Raw genomic sequence first — 26,414 nt, 5'->3', positions numbered from 1 at the left:
AAGATTCAATCCAAAGAAACAAAATTTTCAAAAGCAACAGACTAAGTTTGTTGAGGATGATGAAACCAATAGAGATGTAGTCTGCTTTGAATGTAAGAAAAAAGGGACACATCAGACCCAACTATCCCCTTCTGAGGAAAAAGAAAGGAAAAACTGAGAAATATCAAAAAACACTCAAAGCAGAAACTTGCAATGATACAGAATGTGAAGAAAGTGATGATGATTGTGCCAACATTTGTCTCATGGCACAATTAAACTCAGATTCAGACTCCGAGATAGACTCAAATTCAGACAGTGAAATTGAGGTAAGTAACTTGAAAATCCCTACTAAAGTGTCTAAATATATTGATGAATTATGTCTTAATCTCAAAACTTCTTTTAAAAGGATTTCCGAACTCAAAAGAGAAAATTCTACTCTAAAGCAACAGGAAAATGTTTGGAAAGAAAATGTCAAAAATCTAGACAAGAGTGTTACTACTTTGAAAGAAAATGCAGACAATCTTTCAAAAGAAAATGCATTCTTGAAAAACGACATCTCAAATATTTCTAAAAATTATCTATAGGATCTGAGAAACTTGAGAAAATTCTTTCAATACAAAGACTTTACTTCAATAAATCTGGTTTGGGAATGACTGCGGAAACCATTCCTGTAATTGATTTTCCTAAAGTAAAGGAAAGAATTAAGCAAAGACCTTCAAGAGATGCTTAATAAAATCTTTTCCAAAAAGTTTTTGTCAAACTAAGTAGGTCGCAATGCTCTAAGATGTTCTAAGTGCAATAGCTCATACCATTTGAGAAAGAATGTCCTATGGTTTGTAAACCTGTTAAGAAAGTATGGGCAAAGACCGTATATCACACTAACACCAATGGACCCAAGAAAATATAGGTAGCAAAGAAAGCTTGAGTCTCTTTTTTAAATGCAGGTTACTATCAAGAAAAAGATTAAATGGTACCTGGATAATGGATGCTCAAGGCATATGACAAGAGATTCAAATTACTTCATAAAATTTGTTCAAGTTAATGGTGGAAAAGTTTCATTTGGAGGGAACATCAAAGGAAGAATTGTGGGATTCGGAACTATAAAGATTGGAAGCCTCACGATCAGTAATGTTTCATTAGTGGAAGGACTTAACTACAATTTGCTAAGTATCAGTCAGATGTGCGACACAAGTTTCAAAATCAATTTTTAAGAAGGAATCTGTTTAGGAACCAGTAAAGACTCCTCTCAGTCTTTCACAAGTCGAAGACATGGAAATATCTACCTCTTGGATGTCAAATAAGATGAAACCCAATGTCTAATCTCAATTCAAGAAGAAGCAAACTTATGGCATAGAAAACTTGGGCACATCAACATGAAGCAAATAGCCAAAATTTCAGCAAAGAAGCTTGTTCGTGGTTTACCCAGTTTATCATACCAAAAGTCTGAACTATGCACACCATGTGTGTTGGGAAAACAAGTAAGAAATTCATTTAAATCAATAAATCAAGTTTCCACTAATCGCGTACTGCAGTTTCTGCATATGGATCTCTTTAGACCAATCAGAACTCAAAGCATTGGAGGTAAGAAATATTGTTTAGTGATTGTGGATGATTATTCAAGATTCACTTGGGTATATTTCCTGGTAAGTAAGTTTGAAACATTTTCTTCCTTTAAAAAGTTTGCTAAAAAGGTTCAAAATGATAAAGGATATGTTATTTCAAGAATACAGACAAATCATGGAGGTGAATTTGAAAATCAAGACTTTACAAAATTCTGTGATGAATCTGGTTTTCAGCATGTGTTCTCTTCACCATACACTCCAGAGCATAATGGAGTTGTGAAAAGGAAGAATAGATCTTTGCAAGAAATGGCTAGAACTCTTTTAATTGAAAGTAACGTATCTTCACGTTTTTGGGCTGAAGCAGTTTCTACAGCGTGTTATATCATTAATAGAGTTTTTCTAAGGCCAATTCTGAAGAAAACTCCATACGAGTTATTCAAAGGAAAGAAGCCTATTGTTTCATATTTTCACGTGTTTGGAAGTAAATGTTTTATATTGAAAAACGCAAATGATCGAATTGGTAAGTTTGAAGAAAAATCAGACGAATGCATCTTCTTTGGATATTCAACCTCTAGGAAAGCTTACAAAGTATACAACAAAAAGACTCAATGTGTGGAGGAATCAATGAATGTCAAATTTCAAGGCTTTATGCAAAATGAATCAATTCATATTCAACTTGAAGAATTTGAACCTGCTCCAGACTCTACAAAGTCTAAATCTCCAGAAGCAGCTCAGACTTCAGAAGACAAGCAACAAATGATTGTCGAAGATTCAAATGAGGAAAAAGATCAACAGTTTGACAAATCAACCAACAACTGGAAGCATAAGTCCAGTCATCCCAAGGATCTCATTATTGGTGATATTAATGAAGGAATTCGCACAAGATCCAAAAGGCATGAAGAGTCTAGTGTTGTGGCTCTTATTTCTGAAATAGAACCCAAGAGCATAGAAGAAGCTTTAACTGATGAAAGCTAGATTGAAGCTATGCAAGAAGAACTCAGACAATTTAGTATTAATGGTGTTTGAGAACTGACTCAAAAACCGAAAGATAAATCTATTATTGGAGCTAAATGGGTTTTCAGGAACAAAATGAACGAGAAAGGTAAGGTAGTAAGAAACAAAGCAAGACTCGTGACCAAGGGATATACACAAGAAGAAAGGATAGACTATGATGAGACTTACGCGCCAGTAGCGAGGTTAGAAGCAATTAGATTATTACTTGCTTTTGCCTGTTGTGAGATTTTAGGTTATTCCAAATGGACGTCAAAAGTGCTTTCCTAAATGGATTTATCCAAGAGGAAGTTTATGTGGAACAACCACCCAGTTTTGAAGACCCAAAGAAACCGAACTCTGTATTCAGACTAAAAATGATTTTATATGGTTTAAAGCAAGCACTTCGAGCTTGGTACGACAAACTAAGTAAGTTTTTAATTCAAAATGGCTTTGTCAAAGGTAAAGTTGATACCACATTGTTTATCAAAAGAGAAAGCAAAAGTTTTATACTTGTTCAAATATATGTTGATGATATTATCTTTGGATCTTCTAATGAAAGTCTATGCAAGAAATTCTCTAAGTCTATGCAGGATGAATTTGAAATGAGCATGAAGGGTGAACTAACCTTCTTTCTTGGGCTTCAAGTGAAACAATTGAAGTAAAAAACTTTTATTCATCAAGAAAAATATGCTAATGATCTTGTCAAAAAGTTTGGGCTGGAAAATTACAAAAAGACTGATATACCAATGTCAAGTTCCTTGAAGCTGGACAAAGATGAAGGAGGAAAGAAAGTTGACTAGAAGCTATACAGGAGTATCATTGGTTCACTTCTTTATCTTACTGCTTCTAGACTTGACATTTTGTTTAGTGTTTGCGTTTGTGCCAGATTTCAATTAGATCCTAAAGAATCTCATCTAAATGCTGCAAAGCATATTATCAAATACATTGCCTCAACTTCAAACTTTGGTCTCTGGTATCCTAAAAAGGGAGACTTTACTCTTCTTGGATACTCAAACGCAGATCTAGCCGGATGCGGAGTTGATAGAAAGAGCACGTCAAGCACCTGTCAATTACTTGGAAGCAGGACAGTGTCTTGGTTTTCAAGGAAGCAAAGTACAGTAGCTCTTTCCACAGCAGAAGCAGAGTATGTAGCTCTTGGAAGTTGTTGCTCACAAATTCTATGGATAAAACAATAGTTAAGAGACTTTGGAATCGAAAATTCATGCATTGAAATCAAATGTGACAACACCAGCACAATCAATCTCACGAAGAATCTGATTCTTCACTTAAGAGCAAAATATATAGAGATTCGACATCACTTTATTAGAGATCATGTTCAAAATGGAGAAGTTTCAATTCAGTTTATTGATTCAAAGAATCAACTGGCGGATATATTTACAAAGCCTTTGGAGAAAAATGAATTTGAAGTTATTCGTTCTAGACTCAATATCTTAAAGTCTGAGGAAGTTCAGACCCAGGACTGAAAGTCTAAAGACACTCAAACTTAGACAATCAAGATTCTTACTGTAAGTTATATTTTTTTCAAATCAAATCTCGAAAAGGTACGATCATCTATCCATAATTGATTATTGCTATTTTCAATTTCCGTGATTATTGCAATCTCTCCTTTTCGAAAAAGAAGTTATTTTTTAAAAAATGATAGTTATCTAATTTTTGAAAAGGCAGTTATTTTTAGAAGGCATCTTTATATTTCTTTTTACGACATTCCGTATGCCTCTCTTTGATTGTCTTATATACTGTCGGTTCCTCTTAGTTTTACTCACAAAAACCCTAAGAGAACACAGTTCGTCCACTTCTGTCATCTTCACTTGTTTAATCTTCAAAAAGTTGTCATCTTTCTTCGAAAACAAGTTTGGAATTTCTCAAAGACTGTGAAAGATGTCTTTCTAAAGAAAGTCTTCAAGGATCGCGAACAGGGGTCCACAGCAAATGCATGAGGGGCCTACGCACTTTGATCTCACCGAGGAAGAAGAATCTCCTAGACAGCGGCAGAGCCCACAACATTCTCAGCAGCGTCCATCTTCTCCTTCTAGACCTCAAAATGTTGCACATCAAGAAGAAGAAGAAATCATCGAAGACGCAGAACCCGTAAGAACTCTTAAGCCTGGCTTTACTTATAAGCTTTACCATGCTTTGAAGAAGGGTGGTACTCATTTGAATTACATTGACGAATTTTTGAAAGAAAAAGGGTATCGAAATGAAACCTATTTTTTACGCACAATGAAACGATTGGGAATTACCCCTGCTGGGTCGGCAGAGGAGGCATTGGCAAATATTCCAAGCGATCCATGTGTTGGAGGGCTAAGTCAGCCTGATGGGAATGAGGATGATAGGATGTATAGTTAGTTTAAACCGAGAATGGGTGTTGCAGCAAAAATCCGAAGTAAAAGGACAGGCTTGTTTCAATCGGATGACCACAAGCAACTATACTCTAACTTGCTAAAGCGAGATGTGATAAACCCTAGAAGTGTAGATTTTGATTTTCTTGACTCTGTGAATGTCAATCTGTAGGAAAAATTCAGTCTTCTTCAACTCGAACAGTTTTGTTCTGAATCTACATAAGCTTATGCTGAATTTACTGCTTATTCCTATTCAAATCTCAGTTTCTTGGATGCAAATAAGTTCTCTTTTAGTGTTCGAGATCAGGACTATGTGGTTGACATAAATACATTGTTTGATGTGATTGAGGTTGAAAGAGGGAGATATCAACCTATTAGTGTATATATTGCTCGTGCAACATCGGAACTTGATCAGGATAGAAGGACAGAAGGAAAGATTTCCTATTTGAGGATGAATGCGACCAACATTTTGCTTCACAAAATTGTGATTAACTGCCTCAGACCAAAATCAACTTCAAAAACCGATGTTTCAAACTCAGAGGCAAAGTTGATGTATGCCATCAATGCTGGTAAAAAATTCTCTCTTCCATACACTATCATGTTCCACATGTACAGGGTAGTGGTGAAAGACAATGGTCAACTTCCATACGCAACTCTCATGACCAAGTTATTTAGACATTTGAACGTCAGCCTCCCCGGATTCTCTGTGCTCGAAAGTGCAATCAAATGGTGGTGGAACTGAAAATGGTTTCTAAAATGCGTATGAAGGAACTCAACAAGGCGTTGGAACAATTCAAGGAGAAAACCCCTGTCAAGACTCATCAAATCTCTGTGGCTGCAAAAAGAAAAAGGAAGGAGCCCATGGTTGCTCGATCCAAGAAAAGAAGAGCTCTCATCATTGAGGATGAAGAAGATGAGGATGATATCACCATTTCTACAATGGCATTGAAGAACTTGAGACGTTATGTTCCAGAATCAACGGAGAGACAAGAAAAAGACATGGATGAGACAGAATAGAATACTGGAGAAAGAGAAGATTTGGACTCAAACTTGAGACATATTTTAACAATCTCATTGCCCCTTTGTTGGATACCCCATATAGGTCTTTGTTTACATATTTTAACAATCGCATTTTCTTCCATTTCTAACAGCGAAACCCTCCTCCCAGACATTTAACTGGTAATTTAACATACTAATTAGCGTCACTCACACTTAAACCTATCTTCTTAAAACAAGCTACCATTCCAGTTAAGCAAAGAGAGTCACATTCCTAATGGTCAAGCTTCACATTTGTTGCATGGCTTGAAGTTGTAAAACACGATTCCTTGTGGGCATTACTAAAATAGTGTTTACTATGTTCCTGTCGTCTAATATAGGTGGCTCTCGGAAAGAAAAGACAAAACCTAACATGTAATACGACAAACATGGCTGACACTTTGCCAGCGCTTGCCAGCGCCCATAACTTGACGATAAAGAGATGGAGACTGGCGACAACATATTACAGGGGACATCGTGGTTTTTGGAAGCAAGTAAATTGCTTATTATATACAAAAGGAAGTAAAATACATCGGTTTCTGTCCATCTATTGTGCTTTTTTTTTAATATGGAACAGAAGCAAAGCACCAACACTGACAAGGATAGTCTAAGCACGCAAGCAACTTTCTGCATTGGACATCGTTGATTGAATTTGTAAAAGACAATGAAAGAATTCGACAAGATGACTATGGTTAGTCTTACATGACTATGGTTAGTCTTACTCATGATTAGCAAAGAAGAGACGTCTTAGTCTGCGTCCTACTTCCTTATTTTCAATGTTAAGATTCGTAATTATGGGCTTGAAGTTGATGTTGATTCACTAGTTGCTCCTGATTTGTTATATATGTAGCATGTCGCCAAATATAGGTTTGAAGTTGATTTTAGGAAAAAGTAAAAAAAAAAATCTTAAACCTATCACATTTGTGTCGATTCAATTCTAAACTTTTTAATTGTCTCAATTTAGTCAAACTTTTTCACATTTTGTTAATTAAGTTCATCCAACCAATCTAGATCAGAAATCGTGAACATGGATACCTATAATCTTACATAGCTTGACCAACATTGACATGAATATTTTTTTATATAATTTTCAATTTATTTTTCTTTTATTTTCATTCCCTTCTCTTTCTATCAATGCCCGGTTACTAGCTATAGGCCAAGGCTAACGAGGGCTGGCCTCGCTTGAATGAGGGTTTCCCTCTCCACCACAAGCAAGGGCCGGCCTCATTGGGCCTCATTGGGCCTCACTTGGGGAAGGATGACCACTGGCAAGGGTGAGGTCCAACAAGCCACCCTAACCTAGGTGAGGGTCAGCCTTGCCAGACTTCACCTAGGCGAGGGCAAGGGTTGGCCTCGGCAAATCTAACAAGGGGGACACTCACCTTTGCCAGCCACCGGCAAAAAAATAGAAAGGAAAAACGGAGAAAATTATAATTAAAAAAAAAGTCAATGTCAATACCGAATGTATCACATGGGACGATTAACATCCACGTCAGTGATCTCTGGCCTAAAATGGCCGAATGGACTCAATTAATGAAACGCGAAAACATTTAAAATTAAATTAGCACAATTAAATAATTTAGAACTGAATTGACATTGGTGCAATAGGTTGAGGACTTTTTTAGTACTCTTCCTTGTTGATTTTACTAGTTGCTCATGATTTGTTTTATATGGAGCATCGAGCAATAATAAACAAAAAGAGAAAATACATCGAACGCTAAATTTACACAATTCGATTGACATAACCTATTTTACAAGAAGAGTGACACATAATTCCACTATAAATTAAGTGATATATTGAAAATTATAACTCCATCACATCCTTCCAACACTCTTAGCATTTTTAGGTCCAAATCACACTCAATAATCTCACACAATATTCAACCCTCATAATTTCTTATAAATTAACTTTTCAATCTCATAAAAATATATAAAACTTATCATAAGATTTTTCTTCTTCTTTTTATGCTAAAAACACTCACAGTCGTTCTCAGGACTTATGTTACACGAAGACGTGTGGCACGAGCTTGGACTATTTTATTCACCGCCACACTCTTTTCACACCAAGGCACTTTCGTAACAAGTTATTAACGAATATATGTTCTTCATGATTGATTTTATTGTAATTTAGGAAACACATGTAGCTGATCAATCGATACATACCCATTTAATAGAAACGATGAACCTCATCTTTATCTTTTCAGGATTTGTCTTGTCAGACTAGTGGAAATTACCATTTTATATAAATGTCAATTCAGTTCTAAATTCCACAATTTTGACAATCTCGCATTGTGAATTTTATGGGCTTTTATCAATTAGTTCATAACGGAAGAAACTTGGATCATCATCCAAAACATTTCTTTTGAACAGAGAATTCACCATATAAATTAATATACATTTTTGACCTTAAAAATATTCAACATAGAATAATTATTTCGTGACCCATAATTATACACTCTTGATAAAAAAAAAAAAAAAAAGTTTAAGAACACTGACCAATGTAATAACACTTGTGTGAATGCCTATGTTGGCTTGGCGGCTAAAGCATGCACCCTATTTGAATGCGACGGATTCTGTATTTAAAATCTCAATGCCTCCAACTTAAAGAAGTTCTGAAAGCTATGTCCTTCCGTGGAGCGTTACTGGATGCACCTGAACAAGGAAAATCATACGTACCCGCGAGATTAGTTGAGTTGTATGTTTGGAAATTAATAATGGTTAAAGCTCTGCTTGTTTCACAAAAAATAACTTTTACAAAAAAATTTCCTAGATTTTCAGGCATTTGCTTCACGAAAGATAGACTAGTCAAGGATAATATTGGCCAATGGAAAAAGCTCAATCAAAAGTGGGGAAAATATTTTCTGCTTTTCAGAAAAAAAGGAAAACATTTTACCTGTTCATTCTTTCACCACTCATTTTGATTATTTTTATTTTCCTTTTTTCTTTTCAAATTCGAATTTTTAATTATTCTTTTTATCTTTTCCTTTATCTTTTTCATTCTTCTTTAGTTGGTCGTTGGAGGCCAACAACTGGCCACTAGCAAGCTTGAGCTTGTTAGATCCACGATGCTTAAGTGTCACCCAAGGACTATGATGCTCAAGCCTCGCAGATTTGTGATGCTCAAGCGTCGCCAAGGGGCAGCCAGGCTCAGGCCTCACAGATTGGCAACGCTCAAGTGTCACCATAGGGTAGGGCTCGAGCCTTGTAGATTAGCAATGCCCAAGTGTGGCTGTTTCATCGATTTTGATTCTTGCGAAAAATCTCTCACCAAAGGTTACGTTTTAATAGAAGACTCAGCTTCTGTAGTGAGGTTGGACAAAGAATATTAAATTTAATGGTAGATTTTATTCTTAACTTGTATATACAACTTTGACAATTAATACTAAGATGACTCAAGGACTAATAGCTTTTGAGCACTAATTACACCAGAATCTACTAAATGATGCAAACTAGACGCAAGTAGCTAGATAGCCTATAATTTGAAATCAAACTATGTTGGAATTTAATATACGACATAGCTTGCTTTAGGTGTACGGCTAGAATTTAATCAATAGCAATACTCTTGGACAATAAATACAACGTCCGAATTTAATCAATGACGCTGAGCTTATAGAACAACACCGGGATTTAATCAACAATGCTAACCCGAATAAAGATGCACACCAGAATTTAATCTACGATGAGAATCTTAAAAACTACAGCTAAAATGCAATAAGTAAAGATAAAGTAAAGATGGTTGTTATGTTGTGCCGAGAGGCTTCCTCATTGGATAGGTTGTGTCATTTATAGAGCGGACTAGTAGCCGTCAGTCGATTACTTCTCCTTGGGCGCTACTCTTAGCATTCTTCATGTTTTCCATTTCTTCTTAGCACTCTTAGCCATAAGCAACTACTTCCAACTTGTCAATGATGCTCGCATAGCTTGCCCATCAAGTAAATAATAACTTCATATTTTTATTCGCATTTCGTGCAGCAGTTGACGCAACCTCTTTTTTTTGGCGCCCGATCGGGGCGGGTGCCTTGTGGAAGCTAATGGTTCGGCTATGTCTATTAAGTGTAGCCCAGACTCTCCCAAATCCATCAATTCACGACTTAATGGTTCAAGTTTTTAACCTGTGAGTTAGATTTAAAAAGGAGTCGCAACTAATTAGTTTGGGGTGGATCGATTAGAAACCCAAGTGAAATATCGGGAAAAATACTCACTCCTGTGCAACTAGAGAAATTAGGATCGGGGACTTACTCTAGTTAATTATTAATGCCCTTTCGGTACCTAATCTTATTTAAACTCTGAGGCTTTTTTAATTTCTAAGGGACTTTCCATGTATTTGTGGAGGAAAATTTTTTGGGACCTTTTTCTATTTTTGGACATAAAATGGATTTTTTTTTTTTTGATTTTTGGAAAATATAAATATTTTTTGTTTTTTCTAACTTTTTTGGCCTTTTGGGAAAATATGAGATATTTTTTTATTTTGATTTTCAAGAAAATAAATTATTTTTTATTTTTATTTTAAAATATTATTTTATATTATAATATTATAATATATTAAAAAGGTGACCTCGGTCGGATTTCAGGGTTGAGCCTGACCCAGGTCACTAGAAGCTATTTCGAATGGGCCTGGAACGCGGGCCCAGACTGGGCTACTTTATTATTTAAAAAAAACGCTTGACTTGCAAGACAGGCCTATTTTTAAACAAAATTGGGCATTCGGCCCAAGCTTCGAACCCGGCCTGACGACCCAACCTGCTTGAAGGAACCTTAGGGCGTCAGGTCACACATCCAAGCCGGCTGACCCGAATTTCAAAGCCGTTGCTGCCCTTGCGATCCAGCCACAACAGAGGCAGCAGGGAGTGGAGGCATCCGAGCGCGAACCCGGCTACTAAAACATGGCACGGAGGAGACGAGGGAAGGTGCGGAGATGCTCACTAGTTTCGGGGACTTTGACTGGAACTCGTCAAGTGACGAACGGTGGTGGTGAGACAAGAATTAGCGGTGGGGTCGTGGGGAGCAACGGCAGCCAAGCATGATAGGGGGCCTCGGCAAGTGGCTAAGCGGCGATGACGGAGGTCTGTTGCGACGACGTCAGGGGTCGACGGTAGGTCATCGAGGATGGCATCGGGTAACTCCCTCTCTCGTGTAGCTCCTCTCCTTTGGCTCCAATCTCTTCCCTCTCCCTTAGATCTGGGCTTGCGAGCACTCGAGCCTCCCCTGAAGTCTCTTGGGGGAACCTTGCGACGCTCTGTCACGAATCCGAGAAGAAGATGAGAAGAAAAGGAATGTGGGAATTTCATGCGATGAGGAAAATTATACTTGCTTCATTGATTTCTACATGTAATACAATGATGTATATATCGTACAAGAGAGTTCAATAAAAAATTAAATAAATTCTTCTAATCTTTCTAGTCCTAAAATAATCACATCTCCTATCAATTACAATCAATACAAACCGTCAATCAGATCCCAGATCTTCAATCATATCTTCTTTCAACAGTCCCCCTTAAGCTGGTGGCTTGTATATATCCAAGACACTCAGCTTGTTTAGAAGATATGTATGCTGTCTTTGACAAAGGGGTTTAGTGAAGATATCCGCGGGTTGTTCTATGGTCTTGATTCCTTTGGTTTCGATGATCCCTTCTTTGATCTTCTCTCGAGTAAAATGGCAATCAACTTCTATATGTTTTGTCCTTTCATGTAGTATAGGATTTGCCGCAAGCTTGAGTGCCGAATCATTATCACAGAAAAGTAATGTCAGACCTTTAATTTGTACCCCAAAGTCCAGAAGTAAGCCTCGTAGCCATACTACCTCACAAACAGTCTTTGCCATAGATTGATATTCGGCTTTTGCCGATGACAATGATACAGTAGATTATTTCTTTGTCTTCCATGAAAGTAATGACTCTCCAAATTTGATGCAAAATCCAGTAATAGATCTCCTACTCATGAGACATGTAGCATAGTCCACATCACAATAGGCCATCATCTCCATATTGCACTTTCTAGAGAGGAGTAACCATAATCCTGGACATCTCTTTAGATATTTCACCACCTTTAAAGCTACATTCATGTGTGATTGCTTTGGACTATTCATGAATTGACTAAGAGTATGTTTTGCATAGCAAATGTCTGGCCTAGTCATAGTGAGATAGATAAGCTTCCCAACAAGTCTTTGGTAGCTTGTCGAGTCCTTCAATAGTGGATCATTAGAGGAGGACGTCCCAACATCATAATCAACACTGGTCAACTTGGCATTCTGTTCAATGGGAATAATTGCTGGTTTGCACCTTGATAATCCCGCTTCTAATATAATCTCTATCACAAATTTCACTAAGGGAAATCCTTAGATCAGAACGAGCTATCTCTATTACAAGAAAATACTTAGGTGACCATAAGTCTTTGATATGAAAAAACAAATGTAGATGGTCTTTAAGCTTCTTCACAGCGAAATCATCATTTCTCAGAATAAGTATGTCGTCAACATAAATCATCAAGTATATGACCGACGTACTTTTTGCCCAAGTGAACAAGGCATAATCATGTTTGGATTGTTGGAATCCAACTCCCGTAAGTGCAGTAGTAAACTTGGCGTACCACTATCAAGAGGTCTATTTCAATCCATAAAGAGATTTGCGTAGACGACATACCTTAGACTCCCCCTGTCTTTGTAATCCTTGTGGAAGGTCCATGTAAATCTCCTCTTCCAATCAACATGAAGAAAAGCATTGTGGACATCCATTTGATGCAATGATCTGTTGCAAAAAGCAGAACTGATAAGAAGGAGCAAACCGTGATATCCTTGGCTATCGGAGAAAATGTCTCATGGTAATCAAAACCTTATCGCTGTGTGAAGCTCTTGGCCACCAATCGGGCCTTGTATCTTTCCACAGAGCCATCTGCTCTATATTTGATCTTATAGACCCATTTACACCCAATGGGTTTGCGATCAGGAGGTAACAACACAACATCCCAAGTGTGATTATCAATTAGGGCCTTATGTTCTGCCTCCATTGCCTTTTGTCAACGTTCATTATGTACAGCCTCATTATAACTAGAAGGCTCCCTTTCCTCAGAAACTCGGCTAATGCAACATAAATGGTCTGACGACAAGTAGTCAAAAGATATATATGAGGATAGAGGATAACGGGTACCTGATCTTCATGGTGGCTCATCCAGCACCTTCAAAGATGATTCTTCAATATTTGTAGGTTCTACGTGATTTGTCTCATGGGATTTCTGCTCCATGAGTTGTTGCTCAATGGAATTGTCATGAGATGAATCATCGGGTGGTGAAGGCAATACTGTATCTACTATCTAATGTCTTGGAGGAGAGGTAATAAGGTATGATTCCCCAGAAGATAGATCTTCTTCTGATAGGAATCTATGATTAGTTCTCATATCATCTGCAGACAGAGAAGTAGTATCCCAAAAAGGCAAAATATCTTCATGAAAAACCACATCCCTACTAATAAAAAACTCTCCAGTAGACTGTTCATAAACTCGATAACCCTTTTTCAAATTGGGATACCCCATGAAGATGCATTGTTGAGCACGAGGGAACATTTTATCCCGGGGACCTACTGTAGCCACATAAATAGACAGCCAAAGACTCTGAGATGACTCAAATCTGGTTTCCTTCCATACAATAATTCAAATGGAGTTTTGCTTTTTAGAATGCGAGATGGCATACGATTTATTAGATATGCCGCAGTGATCACACAATTTCCCTAAAAATTTTCTAGTATAGATGCCCGGAACTTAAGAGCACGTACCACTTCTGTTGACACCTAATTTAAATTCATTTTTAGAAATAAAAGATAATATTTGATTATAGAGGGAAATTTTGAAAAAACAAAACTTTGAATTCAAAAATGCAACAGTCATGTAATTTTGGAGCCGCATTTTTGTTGAAGAAGTTGAGTGAATATTGGAAATCTTCAACAACTTTGAGCGCTTTCACTATAAAATGCGAGGCTTCAGAATGAACGCCAAGGGGTTTTTTTCTCTTGGCCATTCATCGGAGAAAAATATAGAAAATTGGCAGAGAAAAGAAAAAAAGTGCGCGGGGGCGACTTCTTTTCGTCGAAGGAAAATGAAAGCAAAAGGGAAAAGTCAGTAGGGGGAGTTTCTATTGCTTCAAGGAAGAGAAAAAAAAAAAGCAAAGAAAAGAAAAGTTAGAAGCTTTTGCTTCTGCAAAAAGTGAGAGACAGGTGAGAGAGAGTGTCAGGAGAGAAAAAGTAAACAAAGAAAAAAGAAGAAAATAGGACACACTGTTCATCTTCCTCGTGGATTCCTCCTCCGCGAAGCCCCAAGCCGCTGTTGCTTCCACGACCGCGACCACCGCCGTCCGCGAATCCCCACATCGCTGTCGCTCCGGTGCCCCACATCGCCGCCGGTCCGAGATCTCCACCAGCACGCCTTGCGCCAGTCACTGCCGCCCGTGAAGCTTCCGCTACTGCTCGCTCTGCCGCGCCACCGCCTTGCAGCAGCTCGCCCCGCTCTGCTGGTCTCCGCACTCCGCCTCCCTCTGCAACTCTACGCCCCTCTGCCTCGGCCTGCTCCGCCAGCCCTGCACCCAATCGCGACCCAACGCTACCGGAGCCCCAAATCAGCCGCACCACCACGACGTCGAGCCTCACTGGAGATCTGCTCTCTGCTCCACCTGCAGCCGCGCCACCGTTCGGACCCACGAAGCGCTCCGCGGCCAACTGCACCAGCACCGCCGCTCCTGTTCCGCCGCGTGACCTGCCTCTGCAGCGCCCAGACCCCGGCCTTCCACGTTCGTTGCTCGCGGCCCCCCGATCGCCGGCTCCACGTGCTCTCCGACGACGCCCACTACCGACCCGCGACGACCCGACGTTTGCTCCTGCTGCCGGTCCGCTGCTTCCCTCTGCCGGAGCTTTGAAAGCCGATAACCCAACCCCGGTGATCTACCGAAGCCGCTCAGCCGTGGGTGAAGAAAGCATGAAAAGAGAAAACAAAAAAAAAGAAAAAAAAAGAAAAGGAAATTAGGTAATATATTTTTTTTATCTTTTACTTATTTCATGTTATGTTAGCTTATTTTTTAAGTTTAATTATTTGAATTGTAGTATTGTTTGTCAATATTTGTAGACCTTGTAGACATTAAGAGTTTTATCCCAAATTAAGGTAATTATTAATTTGACCCGTAAGACGTCGGGTCATTTTTTTTAATTACTTTAATTTTTAGGAATTTTGATAGTATTTCAATTGTTAAAATATTATAGAGTTAAAATAATTGTTAATTTAATCTGTAAGACAACGGATTATTTTTTCGGTTATTTTAATTCTTATCTTCATTCTTTTTAAATATTTACTTGTTTGGAAAGATTAAAAAGATAAAAAAAAATCAGAAAATGCATAAAAATCTAAATATTCCATTAGAGCATTTAGGTTTAGTAAAATAGGACTATAGTTTTAGGGTTAGTAAATTAGAATTGCATTTATACGATTATAATTTTTAGATTATACTTTTAGATGGGTGATTTTTGTTAGGGCTAATTTTAAATAATGTTGGCATGTCTTGATTTTTTATATAGCTTTTAGGATAAAATATAGTTTAAGTTAAATTGATTCCTAAAATAAATTAGAATATCATTCACTTTAGTTAGTCTAATTAGTTTTAGATTAAGTCAATTTTCATTTAGTAAAACAAAAGGAGGAACAAAAAAAATGTTATGTGTGAGTTATAGTTTAATTGTTTTTTTAATAAAAAGGAAAATGCTAAAAGAATATTGCACCATTAAGTTACTTTCTTTTCAGTAAAAAACATTATGTCATTAAAAAAACACAAAAAAAAGAGATCACTTCCTTGGTTAGTTAATAGGTTAATTCATAATTAATCTCATATCATCATTATTTAGCATAGGTTGCATATATGCATTAAAAAATGAATCATCATAAAAAATCATAAAAGAGCATGCATGTAAAAATACCATGTCATTCATCCCATATCACGTAGCACATGCATATTTAGGATTATATAAATTATATTGCATACATATAGTAATAAGTTTAAGTCATACCATATAAATTGCATCTCACATATCATTAAAGTGGATTTTAAATTTAGATTAAGATTGCATATAATTAATTTTTTTAAAAAGAAAAAGAAAAATTAGGAGTCATGTCATTTAGAAATCATGTTTAGGACATGCATTTTTATTAGCATTTTTTATTTGAATGTTATTTTATTGATTACGCACCCGCATGACTACCATTTGCATGTTAGTAGCTTAGGTTTAAATTAATCAACATTGCTTGCAAAATATTTTTAAAATTAAAATAAAAGGTACCGAAAGGGCGTTAGACTAATCTAGCGTAACCATGTCCCCGGACCTATTGAATCTCTGGTTCGCAATAGTAAAGTATTCTCCCATACTTTACTTGGGTTTCTAACCAGCCCTAATTGGTTAATGGTGGCTCCAAATTGAAATTGCATGTTTAAATGAGTTAATTTCTATCAAGTCGCGATTGGTAGGACTTGGGAGGGTCCGTGCCAAGTCTTCGGACTTAGTAATCCATTAGCCTTCTTTAGGTAATTCACCTTCAAAAAAAATTCGAGAAGGTCGCAACAGCTTGGCGACTCCACTGGGGACAGAGTTAAAACTCATAGTGGACATAGGCCTATTTCCTTTTTTTAAAATAAAAATATATATATTTGTTTGGCAGCATGGAAACAAGGTACGCTCCTAACGTGAAGTGTTAAATGTTTTTGCAGATGGGAGGTATAAGGGAAGTAGTCTTTGCTAACCCTTGTTTTGCAGGTTGGAGTTAAGGATGAATGGTTGAACTATAGAAGTGTTGTTTGCAATTAAACTGTTGTGCATGTTTTATTGTTTTTAGCACTACACTATTGCACACACAACCTATTGCCGGACCTAGGCTGCGATAGGATTCTTAGGATGGTGTTGAGAATAATACTTCCTCTAAAGCGAGACTGCTATATAGAGGTTGACATTCTTTTCCCCGAAAGTTCTTCATAGTGTCGAATGTGTTTCTCCATATCCGCGAGACTGCGTGATATTAGGCATTTCATTCAACTGAGCCGAAGTTAGGATGACCTGACACGTTAATGCGAGACTACAACAGTCAAATCATCATTTTAGCTCCATTTTGTTAAACCATCTAAATAGAAATCGAGCCTCACATTTCACACGTGTGTCTATGTGATTGTCATCCATTACCAGTGAAAGTAAGTTGTTTAAATTCTCACTACTGCAATTTACTTACTTGCAATTTCGTTGGTCCATGACATTAGGATTCGTCGTCGATCTTATTTTATATGCAATGGAGAAAACTGACGTAAAATTCATTTCTACCCCCAAAAGCATATAAAATGAGATGTTTTGGTTTCTTAGTTAAATGTTTAGAGACCTTAATTTCAATTCAGTGCTTTCAATTTTTAGTTCAATTCAATGTTTAGGGACTTGAATTTCAATTCTTAGTTAGAAAATTTTATTCAAATTTCAAATAAAATGAGGCGATTAGACCATTGTCATGGGTCATTTTCCTATCTTGTCATCATTTCTTACATTATCTCTTTTCTCCTTTAGGTAACAACACGGCTTATCTAAGATCACAAATTCGTACTCGTTCCAGAGCAACAATGGCTAATAACACCGAACAAACATGTGTTGTTGAACAAACTCGCATCGCTGCCCTCGAATCGAAGATGAAGCAAGTTTTGAATGTTCTTGAGCAGCTCTCTAAGAAAATCGATTCTCTCCAAGCAAACACTGCTCCACCAGCTCCGCAAGTTGAAGTGGTGTTACCACAACATGCTCCCATGGTTGGTCCAAGAGATAAAGGCAGGAATACGGCTGATCCGAGAGATAAAGGAAAGAATTACATCCGCAGTTGGGCCATCATCCTCTGATGATACCTCCAGGGTTAAAATTACTGACGTACCTCAAATTGTTGTTGATGATGAGGTACAAGTGATACCTTCAGCTGTACCAAAAACTTAGCAGGAAAAACGCTTGATAAAAATCGAAGAGAAACTTAAGCAGCTGCAGGGTTCATTTACCCAAGACTCAACTGATTTGTCTCATTATGATCAAGATGCCAAAGAAGTTCAAAATGCCAGACTTTGAAAAGTATGATGGCACCTCTTGCCCGAAGATCCATCTGCAGACTTATGTGGTTAGGATGACCCAATATGTTGATAACATCCCTTTGATGATTCAACAATTTCAAGCAAGCTTGACAGGACCGGCGCTTCAATGGTACATTATGAAGAAGATTAATCTGCTGGAGACTTGGGAGGATTTGACAGATACCTTCTTTAAGCAATATAAGTATAATATTGATGTCAATCCATCTCAAGAAGATTTACTTCGCACTGAGAAGAAAAGGACAAGAATCTTTCAAGGCATATGTCACGAGATGGAGGACTGTAGCCGCTCAGATAACTCTAGAGCCAACAGAAAAGGAGCTGATGGATTTGTTCATGAAGACACTCCCGCCTGAGTATCAAAATTGAATGTTGGGATCAACTGCCGAGTCATTCAATCAGCTAATCCCTGTTGGCGAGCGAATTGAAGTAGCATTGCGTGATGGATGGACGTCTGATCAAACCAGCTCCTATGGAAGAGTCTCAACCAAGAAGGATAAAGAACTTGTAGTGGAGGTTAATGCAACTTATGTTCAACCACCTCGCCCTATCCCAAACACCCAACAGGAGGAGCATGACCATTCTTTGGCCAGCGAGAAGAACTCTTCTAGGCGTCAATTTACGCCTCTTCCTAAGCCATTGTCCAAGATCTTGCCAACCCTTCAGAAGAAAGGATTACTCGCTAAAGAGCCTAAGCGACCTAATCCCCAGCAATTCCCCAACTATGATCCGTCCAAGACATGTGCTTATCATATGGGGGAGGTAGGGCATTTTGTTGACAATTGCTATACGCTGCAACATAAAATCCAAAATCTTTTGGATGCCAAGGTGGTTTCATTCCACGATGCACAGCCGAACATCCAGAATAACCCACTCCCTGACCACCCAAAAGCTGTGAATGCCATTTTCGGTTTTGATGCTAAGCCCACCATGTTTCAGATGATGCATGAGGAAGTAGAAGTGATGGACACCCTAGGGCAACCAAGTGGCAAATTCGATTACTATGTAAAGCATTCGGCTCCTCCCAGCTCCTATTTCAACCCACGGGATATCATGCCAGATGGATGGGGTGGCATAGATGATCTCGCACCTCCAAAGATGGAGAGTTCTGATGACGCATTCGAAGGAATGACTGAACTGTTTGAAGAGAATTTAGTGTTTGCCATCGACAAAGCTCAAGAGTAAGAAAGTTTTAATTATTTGCACACTCCTCTGCGCAAGAGTCTTTATTGCTTTCCATATTTGCATATTTGCAATTTCAATTCTAGGATTTCCCTTATTTCAATAATGTAATTTGCTTTTCATCCAATAAAATACATGGAGATTTTCGTGTTTTAAGGGCATGTTGAAGTACACCAAACCAACCCTGTGATAAAATCCTACCCAAAAGAAAACGGCAAGGAGCTAATTCTGAAGGTTGGGCTTCTTCATGTTCCCTTGAAAATCTTTTCAAAATAAAATAATTTTCCAGCATGCATCTAATTTACCCTGTTTGTTTCTTTTAATTATCTGCTTTATGTTTCAGGTGCAGCCTTGCGCACATTTAAGGAACCTCTATGAGCTCTCTTGCAAAGAGGGGCAAGACATGGACACCTAATAGTTTTGACTTTATGAGTGCTTTCGTGGGAGGCAAGCAGATTCAGGATAACATATTGATAGTTCAGGAGGTGCTACATAGACTACGAACCAGCAACAGGAAAAAGAAGTTCCAAGTAGTTTTAAAACTCGACATGCAAAAGGCATACAATCGCATTGAATGGGAATTTCTTAAGGCCTGTCTAATAAGATTAGGCTTCTGTGACCTATGGGTACAGTGGATCATGCAATGTGTGACCACAGTAAATTTAGCATAAACTTCAATGGGGAGCCCTTACCTTTCTTTAAACCCACCCGTGGCTTACGCCAAGGAGACCCACTCTCACCTTATCTCTTTATCATTGTGGCCAATGTGCTGTCTATCCTGATGAAGAAAGCTGTTCAGGAGGGTTCGATTACAGGAATCAAATTGAACAATCACTGCCCTACTCTGTCCCATCTACTCTTTGCTGATGATTCGATCTTCTTCCTGCATGGCACAATTGTAGAATGTCAAAACATGGCTGATATCTTAAATCAATACTGCTTTGCTTCAAGTCAGGCAATCAATCTCAACAAATCGGGCATCTACTTTAGCAAAGGATGTCCTACAGCTCTAAAGAGAAACATGGCATTAACTCTTAGAGTTCCAGAAATCACAAAGACAGGGAATTATTTAGGCATACCTTCAGACTGGGGGCATTCCAAGAAAGACATGTTCGCATGGATCTTAGCTCGGGTCAACTCCAAATTGGACAGCTAGAAGGAAAAATTGTTATCGAAAGCAGGAAAGGAAATACTCCTGAAAGCAGTAATACAAGCTATCCCTCAATATGCTATGTCAATATTCAAAATACCTATATCGATTTGCAAAGCAATTGAGAGAAAGGTTGAATCTTTTTGGTGGAAAAGCAATGAGAAAAAGGCTGGAATTCATTGGAAGAAGTGGGACTTGTTGAAAACCAGGAAGAGTGAAGGGGGTTTGGGCTTTAAAGATTTACAAATATTAAACACAGCAATGCTAGCTAAGCAAATGTGGCGCATAATTAAAAATTCAGACTCTCTGTTGACCAAAATACTGAAAGGGCTGTATTACTCACATAGTGACATTTGGAATGTTGGCAGAGGCTCACGTCCCTCGTGGGGTTGGCAGAGTATCATCAAGGCCAGGGATTCGGTTGCTCCTCAGGTCATGCACAGGATTGGCAATGGAAAGAACACATCAATTAGAACAGATAGATGGCTAAAAAGTGGCCCCATAGGAGGCCTAACAACAAACCAAGAGCCAACAAAAGTTTCAGATCTCATAAATCCAGGTACAGGCACATGGAATGAAATTCTACTACATTCTATGTTTGATGAAAGAAGGGTTCAGGAAATTTTAGCCACACCCATTGGCTTACCAGATAAAGAAGATAAACTGGTATGGATGCACACAAAATCAGGCGATTATTCAGTAAAGAGCGGCTACTTTATATTCAGGGATGTCTCAGTTATATCACAGGATATACAAGCAACCTCATCTTATCAAGCCAACCCCAACCTCTGGAAATATATTTGGCAATCCACAAACCCACCCAGAATTAAAATTTTCCTCCGGAACGCATGCAATAATGCCCTAGCTACAATGGAGAATTTGCACCACCGAAAGATTGTACCTTCTCCTCTATGCCCCCTCTGCAAGCAGGAAGCAGAAACGCTCGAGCACACACTTCTTCTCTGCCCATGGACTGCCAAGGTCTGGAACTCAACTCCCTTGCATCTACAGATCTCTGGATTCGGCCTTACCTGGTTCGAAGACTGGATCTGCAGCATACAATAGAATCTAGTCATCTCGGGCAAATTTAATCACATAGCGATGTTGTTATGGAGCATTTGGAAGGAGCGAAATCAATTTATTTTTAGTCATCAAAACCCAAGGCCGGAATCAAAAATTGCTAGAGCAGAGGCGTTCACAGAAAGTTACAGAGCTATAAACGGTAAATCGAACAGCAAGAAGGAAACCGAACACTTATCTAAAACCAGGCTTCCACCTCCTCCAGGTACGCTTCGAATCAATATAGATGCATCTTTTGCTCCCGACCTGGCTAAGGACGTAGCACCCACCAATGCGAGAGATCCTCCTCAACACAGAGCTGTCATCGCTTGTGTCTGTCGAGATCATCGAGGCTTCTTGGTGGACGGTTTTGCGAAGCTAGTCGACGCTGCTTCGGCTTCTCAGGCGGAGGCGATCGCAATGGACGAAATCCTAAATTTCATCGAGAGCCGAAGCTTTCTCTCTCCACAAGTACACTTTGACTATTTATCTCTGGTGCACGCGTTAAAATCTTCGACTGAACTTAGTTGGGAACTGCAACCGATTGTGAGCCGGGCCCAAGCAAAACTCGCCCATCTCCCGGGCCTCTCCCTGGCCCACTGCAACCGAAGCTCAAATTGCCCTGCGGACTGGATAGCTAAGGCTTGTCAAAACAACTCCTTACCCCCAAACTGGATATCCAATCCCCCTGCTTTATTTGATCTTTTATGCACTGATGTTCTGGGTGTTATATTCCCTCATATGAAATAGTAAATCAAGTGATGATGTTTGCTAATAAAAAATAAAAATAAAAACTTGAAATACGCTAAAATTGATATCCTCAATTTGTAGAAAATTAGAAACCACTTTCAACGCTATCTTTTTCAATGGTGGGCCTCACTAATACTTATCATGGGCTTTGAACCCGTTTTGAGCTAACTATTTACTCATTTTTTCGGTTCGGGCTCGTTCTTCCTTGTTCTATTTTTTCATCTATATTTCCCCTTCTTCATTATTCATAGTAAGAATCATCCCTTAATTCCGAAAAACAGCTCAACTATGGCAAGCCATACCAACAAAGTTGAACCTAGAATTCATAGAAAGCCACACTTCTCTACAATTCTAGATGACCGACCAACCTTGATTGGTGAAATTTCTCGCCCCCTTTCTCGGTTTAATCATTGGTGATAAATATGAGGTATGGATTGCAAAAGGCTGGCTGTTTCAGGTGGTGTGTGGAGGTAAATATTTGGTTATCAAGTGGTGGTAGAGGTTCATGACCTTAATGTCCTGGTTGGTGGTGACCGTAGGTTGTGAACAGTGGTCAGTGGTGGACGTTTTGCAGGTGGTGGACAGTAGTAAAGAAAATGGCGGCGGCAAATGGTGGCAGCGGTTGTGAAATGGAGAATCCGGCAGTGGCGTCAAGTTGGATCTTGTTTTCTAGTCGACAATGGTGGTGAGATACAAAAGGTTGTGGTGATGTTGTGATCTGGCGATGTGTGGAGGACGATGGTGCGCGTTTGCATAGCTGAGAGGATGTGTGAATGACCAATTAAAGGATTGAGTGTGAATTTTCTTCAAGATGGAAACGTTTTCCTTCGCCGAATTGTATTCCCACAACATACACTGGAATTTATGAAATCATTTTTCTAGAAATCATATTCTCTCAAACAAACACAAACAGTGACTAAATTCATAATGTAATCTGAAAATAATCTTACAATTACGTTAAGACACAATCATCTAAATCAAATCGATGAGCTTATTTTCCGCCATTATTGCACGAGCACGCATCACGTGCACAAATCTACAACGTTCGAGACAAATTCTAAGACGTTCTTATCCAAACTGCCTCCTTCATCTACGGCCCGTTTGGCAATTTCTTTCCACCTCAAGGAGTTTTCTCTGATCTCTTTCCCTCTCTCTCCGTCCATGACCTCGTTTACGCAACTCTCGATCTCTTCCCCGGTCACGACCCCTCGCTCATTAGCCCTAACCCGGAGGCCGGCCTTCCACACCTCCTCGATGAATGTGGCATTGGTCGGCTGGTCCGTCCACTGGGGCATCGCCACCATCGGGACCCCCAAGCTCAGCGCCTCGAGAGTAGAGTTCCACCCGCAGTGGGTCATGAAGCAACCGACAGAGCCGTGGCTCAGCACTTGGAGCTGATTGCACCACCTCACCACCAAACCCTTCTTGTCATCATCTAACCCTAGCTCTTGCAAGAAGTTAAGTGGTAGCTTCTTCTCTTCAGACTCTCTCACCACCCACAGGAAGTGGCTCTTCATCGACCTGAGCCCGCTCACGAGCTCTTCCATCTGGTCCTCTCCGAGAGACGCCAAGCTTCCGAACGATACATAGACGGTGGAACAGGGTGGCTTCGAGTCCAGCCACCGGAGGCAAGCTTCTGCTTCGGGCTTGAAGAGGCTAAGCCCGTAGCCTGTGTCGTCTTCGAGTCTCTTGTCCATGTATACGGAAGGTATCGTGGGTCCGACGGTCATCATCGACCATCGGTTCCCCCATCCAATTCACCAGCTGGGATTCAATGAACAAATCATTTAAGTTGCGTACATGGCACCAATTCTCGAGCGGCACGTGAAAATGTTCCATTTGACTTATACTAACATCCCTTTTACCAAAAGACAGAAGTTACATTCCACGCAATAATTTATTCATGAAGAGATTGCCACTCATGTCATCAATTTTTGTGGCCAATCTCGTGTCATGAATTTTAAAGCAAATATATTTGTTATTCTAGCAATTAGATTGATTTCAAGCGTCGTATATGCACATGAGCTCAAAAAAATCTCTTATTTTTCTCCGGTAACAGCTCTTAATGAAATTCGTAAGCTATATCTTTTAATTTAATGTAGTACCAAAAGTGGATAAGAACGTGGAAAATATGTGCCGAACATGGCCACTGGCCACTCGTTGTGAAATTTTTTGCAGTTGAAATATTTTTTTTCCGTCAAATCATGGATTCTATAAATCTTTAAGTTGTGGCAATTAATGAATAACTTCTGGACTCTTATCGAGCGCACTTAACAAGGGTCATCCACAAAACCTTCTCAAAAGTCTTTCTAGTCATATGTTCACTAAGGTGATTTGGAGCTACTTACCTCCTCCTCGAGCTCAGTAAAAGTATTGAACAAAAGCCACTTCGCTTTCTGGAAATTGGAGAACTCTCCGAGAACGATGTCGAGTACGGCGGGATATTTATGGACATCGGCAACAAATGAAGGAAAATCGTTCAGCCCTAAAACCGACATCACCGGCGGGTCACATAGAACACGCCCTTGTCCATCGACAGCTTGTAGTGGGAGCTTCACTGTTCCTTGGTGAACCAAGTAATAGATACAACTGACGACGCAGGACTGGGTGAAGAGCGAAGCTCCATGCATGCCATGTTCTATTGCCACGTCTAGAGCCCAGCGGTCAAAGGAATCGTAAATAAGAACTTTAGCCGGATTCTCCTGACAAGATTGGTGTTTCTGAATGAAATCGCTCAGGCTCTGAGAAACGGAGAGTCGGAAGTGTTCGAGATACTCCTTAATGCTCAGCTTGTTTTCTTCGACGTTGTCGAACCCATCGGAGATGTATTCGACCTGGATGGAGCTCGCGTTTACCAGATTGAGGGACTTCTTGGTGGAGATGGGGATTAGGAAGGTGACTTTGAGACCCTTTGAGGCCAACCGTTTGGAGAATTGGAGCGTTGGGTTTATGTGGCCTTGCACTGGGTGGGCTAGGACTAGAACGTGAATGTCCTTTGCCGGATTCATGGTAGGCTGTCTGTTGCTCGGACAGATTCTCTCCCGACTCGATGACATCGACTGTGTATAAAAGTCACGTATGGTCTGAGGCCGATCCTTGTTATATAAAAAGATCTTTTGCCGAGACAATCCTTGGAATGGCAGTTGCTTGCGGTGCCATTATTGATGATGAGAGCTCATTCACCACGTGATAGTTGAACCGTTTGTTGAACTTGGGCTACACATGTTCTTTTATCTCGAAACCAAAGAGGGACATGGCCTCTTTTATTTCGAGTGAACCCACCAAAATCCCCCATCATTTCCTTGCCCCTTCGATGGATCGCCCCAAGTATGCCGTTCTTTACGTATGAATTACGAAAGAAATTCAATTTTCTTCCATTTTTAATCAGGGAATCCTTCCCCCAAGCGTTTAATTGGCCATTTAACGATCTAACGGCGTCTATCACTTATCAATCTTTCTAAAACAAGCCATTATTGCAGTTAAGCAGAGAGAGTCGCATTACCGACTGGTCAATTTTCATATCGATTGCCTTGCTTAAAATTGCGAATCACGATTTCTTGAGGGAATCACTAAGAGTATCGTTCATGTTCTTGCCGTATAAACATACGTGGATTTCAGGGAGAATGGACAAAACCTATCGTATAATGTGACAAATAAAGTGGACACTTCGCCGCTTCCATCAAGTGATATATTCGATCGGCAAGAAAGATTTGGGGAATGGCAACAGCATAATAAAATGACATCATGGCTTTTGGAAGCGAGTATATGGATTACTATATACTGTAGGAAGGAAAAGACATTGGCTTCGGTCCATCTTGTACATTTCGATAGAGAACGGAAGCAAAACACCACTATTGACTAGGACAGTCTAGCGCACGCAAGCAACTTTCTGCATGCCTCATCATTGATTTGATTTGTGAAAAACAATGTAGGATTTTGGGAAGATGTCTATAGTCGTTGCTACCCTGCCTAAAGGTCGGGCTTAGGGGGTGATTGGATTTAGAAATAATGTCGAGCTAGAATGAATAGTCCTTACATTTGAGGTGCTCACCCTCTTTTGGCATGAATTCATCCAAATCTTTACCTCTCGTGACATTGAGAAATTCAATTTGGATCTAAGATATGAGATTCCATGCTAGGAGTTGCCATCAATTTGTTGGGCCAACTAAGAGTCAGGTGAGACGCAAGAAGATGTCCCAATTCTTACAAACTTGCCAATG

The 26,414-nt window shown here is 39.3% G+C and overlaps 1 pseudogene; it reads right to left on the bottom strand.

Annotated features, from left to right (window-relative positions):
- Positions 1–23,089: 23,089 nt before the first annotated feature.
- LOC104456180 lies at positions 23,090–25,253 on the bottom strand (annotated as a pseudogene).
- Positions 25,254–26,414: the final 1,161 nt, after the last annotated feature.

The sequence above is a fragment of the Eucalyptus grandis genome, chromosome 6 (assembly GCF_016545825.1).
Source record: "Eucalyptus grandis isolate ANBG69807.140 chromosome 6, ASM1654582v1, whole genome shotgun sequence".
Taxonomy (NCBI): domain Eukaryota; kingdom Viridiplantae; phylum Streptophyta; class Magnoliopsida; order Myrtales; family Myrtaceae; genus Eucalyptus; species Eucalyptus grandis.
The sequence above is the reverse complement of the archived record's forward strand: the minus strand, read 5'-3'. Positions and strand labels throughout refer to the sequence as shown.